This window comes from Eulemur rufifrons, chromosome 19, assembly GCF_041146395.1.
Source record: "Eulemur rufifrons isolate Redbay chromosome 19, OSU_ERuf_1, whole genome shotgun sequence".
In the NCBI taxonomy this organism is placed as follows: Eukaryota; Metazoa; Chordata; class Mammalia; order Primates; family Lemuridae; genus Eulemur; species Eulemur rufifrons.
The window spans coordinates 84805482-84818568 of NC_091001.1; the positions used below are offsets into that span (position 1 = coordinate 84805482).

At 37.4% G+C, this 13087-nt stretch overlaps 1 long non-coding RNA gene and 1 pseudogene across 1 annotated transcript in view; both read right to left on the reverse strand.

Moving 5' to 3' along the window:
- LOC138400171 (uncharacterized) overlaps positions 1 to 12485 on the reverse strand; it is a 197014-nt gene extending 184529 nt beyond the window's left edge. Inside the window, exon 1 of the long non-coding RNA XR_011236221.1 lies at positions 12336 to 12485. This is a non-coding gene — a long non-coding RNA (uncharacterized lncRNA). The remainder of the gene's footprint in view (positions 1 to 12335) is intronic.
- Positions 59 to 668, reverse strand: LOC138400071 (large ribosomal subunit protein uL6 pseudogene; annotated as a pseudogene).
- Positions 12486 to 13087: the final 602 nt, after the last annotated feature.

Sequence of the window (13087 nt, forward strand, 5' to 3'; positions counted from 1 at the left end):
AAATAGGTCTTAGGAATCATGCAGCATCTTGTTTCTGTAGCTGGACAATTCTTCGATCTTACTCATCAGCCTGCTGAACTGTTTCTTTTGCAGAGACATAGATAATGTCCAAACATCTTCTAATATCTTTATTTTTAACCCTTGTGGCTGGCTGAATCAAAGCAGCTGAATTTGAAACAAGTTCAATGTCATTTTCTTCAAGGATGAACTCATCTTTCTGGGCTTGAGATATTGAACAATCAACACCTGGCCTCATCCGAACCCTGCAGGTATATGTTTCTTCCATGAAATTTCATATTTCGACAAAAGATCTATTCTCCTGGATAACAACCTTGATGGGTAAGTGAGCATACCCAGACCTCATCTTGTAATGGAAGCCCAGTGTAACATCCTTGATCCTATTCTGTGCATGACTACAAATAGTGGTAGCAGTAGCCAGTCACTTTCTATTCCCCCACAATTTGTCAATCCAAAGCCTCTTTTTCTTTCCAAGGAGACTGAGTTCTACCTTGATGTGGGTGAAGTCTCCTCTGCACGGTTGTTCTGGAGCCCTTCCCGATAACTGGGCATCCCTTCAGGGTGATGTTGACATTTTCTGGAATGTTGACAGCTTGATTACTGAGAATTGCTTCATTCTCAAAGTAGATATGGCAAAGAGCTGTGATCATGAATTACCATATGGCCAAGAGCATTGTACCCACTATACCAACCTTTACAATCCTGTCAGAAAATTATATCATTATGATTCCTCATGAAAATCTATAACTTATAGAAAAATATGAGGATGATTTGGAAAGTATCATAACTACACAGCTTTCAGTACAGGGACAATAAATTTTTTATATGATTTTTCTAGACAAAGGAAATGCAAATGCAAATTTTATGGCTGTAATACAAGTTTGCTAGCACACCCTTAAAATCCATGAGCCAAGTCAGCATCATTGCTTCTATAGACTGTTGGTCAAGATGGTAAATTACCTCATACTCACTAATTAGCTATGGCAATTAGAACAATAAATATATGTTGAGAGGTCTGGTGTCTTGCTAGGTATTGAACTTATATTTTATTTTTAAAAATTCAAATACTTCAATGTTTCTTCTGCTTATGCAAATACTACAGAGTCATGTTCACTCTTTTTAAAAATAGAAAATATAGAAAAAAAGAAGAAAAAAATAAGCCCATCAAAGTTTTATCACCAAGAGAAACTGACATCTTCCCCAATTACATTTCATAAAATATGCTGCCATATTTATTGTGTTATAATTATATCCAAATGATTTGTTGCAGGTTTGTTGTTCTGCTTCCTTAACCTATTAAATTAAAAAAGAAAAATGATATAAAACTGACAAATTATTAGGTTTTCATTTATGCATATATCCTCCATTTTTTAGATATGTGTACACACAGAGATACACACAAAGGGATTAAACTGTTTCATAAATTTTTTTCATGTAAAACTAAAATGGAAAACAGTACGGAAATTTTGTCAGTAACTATGAGTATCCATAATCATTCATAATAAATACAGAGCAGTTCTTCATATGCTTGACCTACAATTTATTTAACATATCTCCTATTATTGAACACTTAAAATACTTATTTGTTGCTGTTAAAAACAATGAACCAAAAACTTTATTATGTATATGCCTTTGCATACCTATGGGTTTATTTCCCCAGGATAAATTTTAAAGGGAAAACTGCTGGCCCAGATTTTAATCTCAGAAGCATGCTGGTCCTGCAGACATCATGTCTAATCTTTTGAAGTGCACAATTTATCCCCACATTACACATGAAAAAACTGAGAATTTCACTGCTCGAGATCACACAGCTATTAAAAGGGTGGAAGTCTGGATTCAAACAAGGATTTGTTAAGGTGGTTGCTGATAACATCTAACAGGTACATAAAAATTGTATTAAACACAAAGTGAGTCTTCTTATATTAAAAGCTTTATTGAGGTATAATTTATATTCACAGAACTGTAATATTTAAAATTTAATTTGATGAATTTGGACATAAGCAAACATTCATGATACCATCACCACAATCAAGGTAATAGACAAATCTAACACTTCCCGAAATTTCCTTGTGTTCCTTTGCTTTTGTTTTTGGAGTGCGTGTGTGACTGCATGTGTGTGGAGGGTAAGGACACTTGACATGAGATCTCCTCTCTTAACAAATTTTGACGTGTACAATACCATGACTCTTGATGGTATTAACTCCAAATCCTCTGGCCCCTTGAGATAATTACTTCCAAATAATGAATGCGAAGATCTCATGCTACATTTGTCAGAAAGCTCAGAACCCTAACAATATTTCTGAGGCCTATCAAGCATCCTTCCTTCTTCTGATTAGCTCTTGTTCCTAATAGATGATGACTACTGCGGAGTTCATTGTTTCCACCTTGGTAGTTGCTACTCCTTTATGGCACCACTTCTAACCACAACTGGACCCTCATTCTCATCCCTCAAAACCCCATCAATACAAGATCATTGCACGTAACACAACTCACCAAAGATAGGACATTAGGATGGAATAGTAAGAACAGCAAATGATTTATGATTAAATATTATCAAGCTCCTATTCCCATGTTGGGAATTTTCTGCTGTTTATCTTAACCCATAAGCCCCATCTGGGGACATGGTCACCTTCACTCCAGTGATTCTCTCTTCTGGCTGAGAATTGAAGTCACTGGAGATGCTTTTTAATATGTTGTTATCCATTTATTTATTTTTGTTGGGTCTGTGATTGCTTTGGGGGTCTTCTTCATAAATTCTCTGCCTAGGCCAACGTCTGAAAGAGTCCTCCCCACATTTTCTTCTAGGATTCTTAAGGTGTCATGCCTTAGGTTTAAGTTTGTTATCCATTGTGAATTGATTTTTGTAAGAGGTGAGAGGTGAGGATCCAGTTTCAATCTTTGGCATGTAGTTATCCAGTTTTCCCAGCACCATTTATTGAAAAGAGATTATTTTACCAAGTTAAAGATTGACAAAGCAGATCTTTGCTTTGTCAAAGATTAGATGACAATATGCAGATGGTTTCATTTCTGGGTTTTCAGTCCCGTTCCAAAAGTCTACATCTCTGTTCTTGTGTCAGGGCCATGATGTTTTAGTTACTATAGCCTTGCAGTAAAGCTTGAAGTCTGGTAGACTGATACCTCCCAGTTTGTTCTTTTTGCTTAAGATTTCTTTGGCTATGCAAGATCTTCTCTGGCTCCATACAAAGCGTAGAATTATTTTTTCTAGATCTGTAAAGAATGATCTGCACTCAAATGTTTACGGCAGCACAATTCACTATTGCAAGGATGTGGAAACAACCCAAGTGCCCATCAATCCATGAGTGGATTAATAAAATATAGTATATGTATACCATGGAATACTACTCAATTACAAAAAAACAGTGGTGATCTAGCACCTCTTATGTTTTCCTGGATAGAGCTTGAGCCTATCCTCTGAAGTGAGGTATCACAAGAATGGAAAAATAAGTATCACATGTACTTGCCATCAAATTGGCACTAACTGATCAACACTAAGGTGCTCGCACGGTAGTAATATTCATTGGGAGTTGGGGGGGTGGGGGTGGATAAACTCACAACAAATGGATGTGATGAGCATTGTATGGGGGAAGGGTACAACTCTAATCCTGGCTTAGGTGAGGCAAAGTCATAACTTGTAACCAAAATGTTTGTACCCCCATAATATCCTGAAATAAAAAAATAAAATAAAATAAAATAAAATAAAATGTCATCCAGGCTCCACTCCGACTAAATAAATTAGAATCTCTGGGAAATGAAACCAAGAAATGAATTTTTTTAAGTTCCCTTTGTTAATTCCAATGTGCATCTAGTAGAAAATTACTGTTTTAGACCATTCATCCAATCCTCCTCATTCCAGTTCCTAAATCCTCCAATCCTTTGGCCTAATATCCAAAACCTGCAAACTATTTCCTGCTTTTGCAGAGCAAGGTCTTTCTTTCTCCTTTCTTTTCTTTTCTTTCTTTTTCTTCTTCTTTTTTTTTTCTCTACACAATTCCCTAAGGCACAACTTTTCCATATTCCAAAAGGCATTTTCCTAAATAAAAGTGAAGTTCTTTCCTAAGGGAAAATCTGCCATTCTTAAAGACAACTACCACTGCTGAACACTGAAGGTTTTTCCTTTTCTCACTCATCTTTATAATAGTCTTTAACATATTTAGTAATAAATAGACATTTCTACGCTCAAGCATACCCAATAATGTTCCTAGCATCAGTAAGGGGAAAAGACCTGTTAAAGTTGAAAAAGTTCAAGTAATCAGTCAGAGAAAACCTCGACTAATGTTCATCAGGTTGTGGTCCCTTAATTAATCACAGGACTCAGAGGGAAATAGATAAGAACCAGGATGTGGTCATTAAATCAATGCCTCCCTTTCTTCATGGCACGTGTTATGCCATCCATCTAAACTTTGAATGTTAACCGTTCTACATCTATCTCTTGCACGTGTCCACTGCATACTCCCCTAAGTCGAGACACATTTTTCAAGGTCATTCATTTGCCACCTCATCTGTTAATCTTTGAGGAACAAAGTACAAAGTTCAAATTATGCCACTTTTAAATAAAGAAAATTCATAGTTAACATGTTTCTTGTTACAGACTACGTCTGCCTAGAGGTCGCAGCAATGTCTTTGACTCACTCTAAGCCTAACTTATAACACCTTTCTAGATGCAAGGATGCTACCTTTGGGAACAAGTTTGATCAGGCACTTTATAAAATAATGGGCCTTTCATAATACAGTCATGCCCTGGAACTTAGACACAAGGAGCCATCCATGAAAGATAGGTACAGTAGATTATTTTCGTTATTTTCATGGTGACATCCGACTGCCTTGCCTGTAAGACAACAAAGCCCAATGAAGAAATCAAGAGAAAGTCCAAAACTGGTTCCTTTCAAGTGGTTTACATACGTGAGTGATCAAGGGCCTCAACTATGCAGATTTTGCATCATTATAAAATAAAATCCACATGTTTAAGGATTGGTCTGCTTCAGAGTTGGGTTTACATAAATTTTAGTGGAAATATACACTGGTCTTTCCTCTCTCTCTATTTTTTCTTTCACCTTTTTACCTGCCACCCCCACATTGTAAAGGTACCATCTTAAGAGTTTCTGGACTTTTCCACTAGAAAATCACAGGATCTCGAAACTTCAAGCAGCATATAGAGCATCTCACTGTCACAGCTGTCAGTAAAAGTGAAGTCTTTCTGTGTCACCCACATAGAGTAAACGTTTACTTTTGTATAAGATTCCTAAGGCTGTCTGTTTTTTCCAGCCTTTTCACATAGTCTTCTGTTTATTTTGCAGAAGTACATTCCATTTTCCACAATCATATTTCAAAAATACACTACAGTCTCTATTGTGCTATAATTGGGTTTTTTTTTTTTTGTCTTTTTTTAACTTCAGGATATTATGGGGTTACAAACGTTTTGGTTACAAGTTATGATTTTGCCTCACCCAAGCCAGGATTAGAGGCATGCCCTTCCCCCATACAATGCTCATCACATCCATTAGTTATGAGTTTATCCACCCCCACTCCCCCAACTCCCAGTGAATATTACTACCGTGTGAGCACCTTAGTGTTGATCAGTTAAGTGCCAATTTGATGGCGAGTACATGTGGTACTTATTTTTCCATTCTTGTGATATCTCACTCTGAAGGATGGACTCAAGCTCTATCCAGGATAATATAAGAGGTGCTAGATCACCATTGTTTTTTGTAATTGAGTAGTATTCCATGGTATACATATACCATATTTTATTAATCCACTCATGGATTGATGGACACTTGGGTTGTTTCGACGTCCTTGCTATAGTGAAACGTGCTGCCATAAACATTCGAGTGCAGATGTCTTTATTATAGAATGACTTTTGTTCCTTTGGGTAGATTCCTAATAGTGGTATTGCTGGATTAAATGGTAGTTCTACTTGTAGCTCTTTGAGGTATCTCGAAATTATTTTCCACAGGGGTTGTACTAACTTGCAGTCCCACCAGCAGTGTAAGAGTGTTCCAATCTCTCCACATCCTCATCAGCATTTGTTGTTTTGGGACTTTTTGATAAAGGCCAATCTCACTGGAGTTAAGTGATATCTCATCATGGTTTTGATTTGCATTTTTCTAATGATTAGAGATGTTGTGCATTAAATGGGCAAAGGACATGAACAGAAACTTCTCAGAAGAAGACAGAATAACGGCCAGCAAACATATAAAAAATGCTCCATTGTGTTATAATTGTTTATGAGCAGTTCTGTTATGATGGTCGTTGTTCTGCTGTCTCAAATAATCTGTTAAGTTTTTAAAAAGAAAAAGGATAGAAAGCTAACAGAAATGATTAGTTGAAAATCTGGGTTATAAGATAATGAAATATGGGAAATTACAAATTCATATTTGAAATATATAAGCAAGAAGTCCTTCCTAATAAGTTGTTGATAGTTACTTGAGTTTATTAGATGCTTGTATTTTATATATTCATACACAAATGGAGTTTTGGCATGCCAGAAAACAAAAGTGTTTCTTATACATTGGAGAAGTAAAATGTACTTGCTTATAATATCTTGCTTTCAATCAAGGAGAAAATGTTTTTTTTTAATTGCTTTTCCTTGATATTCAAAAATTTAATTCTTTTTATGATATGCTGAAAGATAGATATTTGTATAGGAAAGGTAACATTTTTTTCTGAACAATTTTCTCCCCTTTTTACTTTCGAAATCTGGTATTCACGTTTCAGAAAATAAGATTTTTGTTATTTTGAAGAAATAACAAAAACAGACTGGTGAGGATATAAAAATATGCTATTTGCAACAAAAGTTATTTCAAGCAATCAGCTAATCTTGCTGAGATTATTCTCATTATTCCTTTCTCTTCCTTAGGTTCCCATCATAAAGATGGTGAGGATGGCATTTTCAAATAAGACCACTTTCTAATGAAGGCATACATTTAGGCCTATTTTTCAGGGAATTCTTCTCCTTAGTAGATCCCAAATTAACTGACGGGTTCTTTTTCTAAGACAATGAAGGTGAAATTCTCAGAAGGCTAAGAGATAGACATGAGTTAAAAAAAAATTTCAGTAAAATGCCTTTATTTCTACTCAGTATAAAATTAAGTAATTAATAGAAACTATTCTTTCATGTTTCTCAGCTGTCTATGAACTCATTCTCTTTTTTCATCTCTCTCTCTCTCTATTTCTCTGTCCCTCTCTTTTAAGCTTTCAATTGTATGACCAAAACTGGAGATACCGCCTGTTTTTAAACCACACTTATTGAAGGGTGTCTACAATTAAGGTTTATGAGTAGAGGGGGTCATAGTTTCTCTTCTTTGAGATCTATATTCATTTTTAATATACGAGACAACTGACAGTGATGACATAGAATTTTACCTGTTCTCTTGTCATTTGGCTGTAATGGATACCTAGCAGCTATTATAGAAATACAACCTAAAGATTCTTCTGCATGCATTTTGTTGCCTTATTATAAAGCACATTAGTTTTCTCCTGGAATCAGAATGCCCTATACCTTGTACCACATGCTTTTAGTCAGTCTTATTAAGCCCCTACGTTTCTATATGAATGAGGTATTCTCAAAGGACAGACAGCCTGGTGTATGCCAGAGCTGCAGCTGCAGGATTATCCAAGCATCTCCTAGTCTTTGGTGTTCCCCTGCTAGAACTCCAGCCAATTTCTAAATGCAGTGGGAAAAGAAGAAAAGAGAATCTAAATGAGTACCCTTCTTGAGCAACGAAGGGAACCAAAGAGTAAATAGACACTTGTGTTGGATGACTTTAAAAGTACAATTTTACTTCTGCTAAAGTAAAACACACAGATGATAAATAGGAACTATAAACTCAACAACAAAAAAATTAGTCTATTTAAATATTGCCTTTTCTAAAAAAATATTTTAAATTATCAATCATATTCATAAATTGTTTAAAATTCCTCCCAGGAAAATTTAGACTAACTAAAAACAATAAAATAAAACTATGTTCCTTCCTTTTGCCTGTACATATTAGGGACAGTTCCATTTTTATATTAATGGAAAAAATTTTATGAAAAATCATTCCAATAAAATAGCATCAAGAATATAGGAGGCATAGATTTTGTTCTTCCACCACCTTTCTCTTTTTCCCTTTCCTTTATCTTTCTTTTCCATCACTCCTATGCATACTCTCCTGACAAGCACTTGCTCCTAAGTTCCTCGCAGAGAATTTAGCAGGCATACAATAACGAATGGCAGGTATAACCATAATGACTCAGAGAAAGTCGACACAGATTGGAAACTTCACATCTCTGACCAGAGAAAAATCCAAACTCAAAGAGTTATTCCCAATGTTCTTTTCCAGACACAACTAAGATTTATAAGTAATACCATATTTTTATAAAAATGGGAAATATATTTCATCATTTGTGGCAAGATGTTGTTTTTATGACTTTGGTAGTGGTATTACTTTGCCTGTACCTGATAAATTTCCCTATGTTTCCATGTGTAAAATCAAGTTGGAGTAAACCCCAAATGCATTTTATTTTATTTATTTTTTTATTTCAGCATATTACAGTGGTACAAAGGTTTAGGTTACATATATTGTCTTTGCCCTCCCCAAATCAGAGCTTCAAGTGTGTCCATCCCCCAGAGGGTGTGCATCACACCCATTAGGTTTGAATATACCCATTCCCCTCCTCCCCACTCCCACTTGCTCCACACCCAATGTTACCATTATATGTGTGTTACTACTGTATACAAACTGATCAACACATGAGTTGATCAGTTAATACCGATTTGATGGTGAGTACATGTGGTGCTTGTTTTTCAATTCTTGTGATACTTCACTTAGTAGAATGGGCTCGAGCTCTATTCAGTATAATAAAAGAGGTGCTAGATCACCATTGTTTTTGTGTTTGAGTAGAACTCCATGGTATACATATACCACGTTTTATTAATCCTCTCATGTATTGATGGACACTTGGGTTGTTTCCACATCTTTGAAATTGTGAATGTGCTGCTATAAACATTCAAGCGTAGATGTCTTTTATACAGAATGTCTTTTGTTCCTTTGGGTAGATGCCCAGTAATGGGATTGCTGGGTCAAATGGTACTTCTACTTGTAGCTCTTTGAGGTATCTCCACATTACTTTCCACAGAGGTTGTGCTAGTTTGGAGTCCCACCAGCAGTGTATGAGTGTTCATATCTCCCCACATCCATGCCAAAATTTATTGTTTTGGGACTTTTTGAATAAAAGCCATTCTGACTGTGGTTTTGATTTGCATTTCCCTAATGATTAGCGATGTTGAGCATTTTTTCATATGTTTGTTGGCCATTAGTCTGTCATCTTTTGAAAAGTTTCTGTTCATGTTCTTTGCCCACTTTTTAATGGAGTTGTTTGATTTTTTCTTGCTAATTTTCCTTAGTTCTAGATAGATACTAATTATCAGCCCTTTATCAGATGTGTAGCATGTGAGTATTTTCTCCCACTCTGTAGGTTGTCTGTTTCCTCTCATGATAGTTTGCTTGGCTGTGCAGAAGCTTTTTAATTTGATCAGGTCCAATTTATTTAATTATGTTGTTGCTGTGATTGTCTTTGGGGTCTTGTTCATAAATTCTTTCCCCAAGCCAATGTCTATAAGAGTTTTTCCAACACTTTCTTCTAGCATTCTTATAGTTTCGTGCCTTAGGTTTAAGTCTGTTATCCACCGTGAGTTGATTTTTGTGAGAGGTGAGAGATGCGGATCCTGTTTCAGTCTTCTACATGTGGCTATGCAGTTTTCCCAGCACGATTTATTGAATAAGGATTCTTTTCCCCATTATATGTTTTTGTCTGCTTTGTCTACGATTAGATGGCTATGTGAGGATGATTTTATATCTGGGTTCTCAGTTCTGTTCCATTGGTTTATGTCTCTATTCTTGTACCAGTACCATGCTTTTTTAGTTACTCTAGCCTTATAGTATAGCTTGAAGTCTGGTAAATTGATGCCTTCCAATTTGTTATTTTTGCTTAAGATTGCTTTTGCTATGTGGGTCTTCTCTGATTCCATACAAAGTGTAGAATGAAAAATCTTCCTAAAAAGAATAGTCCCAGACCTTCTTTCACACCCAAATTTTACCAGACCTACAAAGAAGAACTGGGGCCTATCCTGCAGAAATTATTCCACAGTATCAAGAAGGAAGGAATTCTCCCAAACATGATTTATGAAGCCAACATCACTCTGATACCAAAACCAGGCAAGGAAGCAACAAAAAAAGAAAACTAGAGACGAATGTCCCTTATGAATATAAATGCAAAAATTCTCAACAAAATCCTAGCAAACTGAATTCTAGTGCTTATCAAAACAATAATCCATCACGATTATGCAGGGATGGTTCAACATAAGCAAATCTATAAATGTAATTCATCACATAAATAGAAGCAAAAACAAAGACCATATGACCTTCTCAATAGATGCAGATAAAGCATTCAACAAAATTCAGCACTGTTTTATGATAAGAATGCTTAAAAAAATAGGCATAAACAGAACTTGCCTAAAAATGATTAAAGCCATATATAACAAACCCACAGCCAAAATCATACTAAATGGGGAAAATTTGAAAGTATTCCTGTTTAGAACTGGAACCAGACAAGGTTGCCCTCTATCACCGTTTCTATTCATTCTATTCAACATAGAGCTGGACGTCCTAGCCAGAGCAATCAAACAAGAGAAGCAAATCAAGGGCATCCAAATGAGGGCAGAAGAGGTCAAACTATCACTCTTTGCTGACGATATGATCATATATCTGGAGAACCCCAAAGATTATGCTATGAGACTACTGGAATTGATAAACAAATTCAGCAAAGTCTCAGGTTACAAAATCAATGTACAGAAATCAGTAGCATTCCTATACGCCAACAACAGTCAAACTGAGAACCAAATCAAAGACTCAATACCCTTCACAATAGCAACAAAGAAAATAAAATACCTAGGAATATATTTAACTAAGGAGGTGAAAGACCTCTACAGTGAAAACTATGAAACACTGAGAAAGGAAATAGCAGAGAATGTAAACAGGTGGAAAACCATACCATGCTCATGGGTCAGCAGAATCAATATTGCTAAAATATCTGTACTACCCAAAGTGATGTGCAGACTCAATGCAATCCCTATTAAAATACCAAAATCATTTTTCGCAGATCCAAATACATTTTAAAGGATTCATTTTCCCAAGCTGTAGCTTCTTGATGCTACAAGGGGTACAGATATAAATAGTCAACAGATAAAATGTGGCTGATAAGAGAGTCTATGGAAAGTTTCCTCTCGTCATAATATTTTTACTTCTCATCCTTTAAAGGACTTGCTTTCTGTATTTAGACTAGGGAAGTAAGCCAAAGCATAAGGGTGATCACTTAGTTTGCTTTAATCAGTTCTTTTGATGTTCCCCCTGTTCTTCAGCTCCCAAAATATTATTGTAGCTCAAAGTAGCAATTTATTACTATAGCAGCAGCGTAAAAAAAGCAAACCAACAAATAGATAGATAGAGGCAGAGATATAGAGATATTAAATATATAGAAATATATTGGCGGGGAGCAGCTTCATAATTTAGGAAAAATTCTTCTAAGGGTTCCTGAATCAGATGTACTTTTACGAAGAGTCCATATAAATGTTAATAGTCATGGAAAACATGTACTGATAATTCAAAACATACAAACTTCACACAAGTCCATGTCTCATACTTTTAGGTTCTTTACCTCTTTCTTACCTGGGGAACCTGGGAGGGACATATGGATTTCTCAGGAAAGTTTCTCTCTTATCCAACAAAAAAAAACCCTTTCTGCCAGCCTCAACCCTCATGTTCCTTTTTAATTTGATCAGGTCAAATTTGTTTGAGAACTCGGGGTGCTGGGGCTGGTTAGGCCTTATCTCCAAGTCCCCAAAGGGACGTTCCTTGACAGTGCTGGGGACATGCGCTCTGGTCTTGTAGTGCCTTAGAGGTGTTTTAGCCTGTTGGGTTATCTCTGACCTGTTGTCTTCACCTCTTGCCAAAGGAGATTAGTGAGTTTGGACCCCTTGCTTAAGCTCCCAGTTGGTGAATCACTCGTGTGTGTGACTCCGCTGCCCTCCAATAGTTTGAGATGGAAGGCACTGTGCAGAGCTATGGGGTTACCCTCTCTGTTGTTGCTTGTAGTTTGCATGGAGAAGTCGATTATCAAGGTATTCTGATGCCTTTGTGCTGGGCTCTAAACCCCTAAATCAGGTATACAAGGGCCCCCATCTTTGGGAAATGTCTTGTCATTCCCAAGGGTCACTTAAGCCCTGCTGCCACTTTAGGTGGGATAAGGGAAACAGGTACCTGCAAGCCTGAGAGCGTGTCCTTCCGTGGTTGCTTGATCCGCTGCTAGGGGAGAGCTGCTAGTATGTTATTCAGGGCTCTTTCACCATACTTTCGAGGCAACTCCAGGTGGGGGGTGTCAATTGGCAATTGCTGAGGACTCTGGCCAGGATTTTCCTTCCCAGGCCACAAGCCCCAAAGCTGGCAGCGGCCTGGGTGCCAAGGGCGAGCCTTAGTGTTATGTTCTTATCAGATGATCAAAACCAACTGGCTGGACCGAATCAACAGTCTGCCCTCTTTTGCTTAGTTCCAAGGTCCCACAGATTCATGCCAGTCACACAGAGAAAACGACTTTTGTCCTTTCTCCCTGCCTCCAAGGGCAGAGTTTGCCCCAGGGCTGGGAGAGGGGCGTTGCCTGAGACCCCCATACGCCCCAGCCCAGAAAATGTCTTCTTTAGTTTCTCCCCTCCCCTAAGGGCGGGGCTTATCCTTTTGGCGGGAAATACAAGTGGCCCGGCTGCGGGGGGAGGGGCGCCGCATGAGGCTCCCGCATGACTCAGCCCAAAAAGTGGCCTCTTTCCTCACTCCACACCTCCAGGGGCAGGGTTAGTGCTGCCATTGTGAAAAGGCAAGCGGCTGGATTAGGGGTGGAATGTTCAGAAAGTGGCTTCTCTCATTTCTCCCCTTCTCAAAGGGCTGGGCCTGCTCTGTCAGGCCGGGCAGGAGCGTTGCCTGAGACTTCGCCTGAGCTTGCTCTGCGGGGCTGGGCAAGG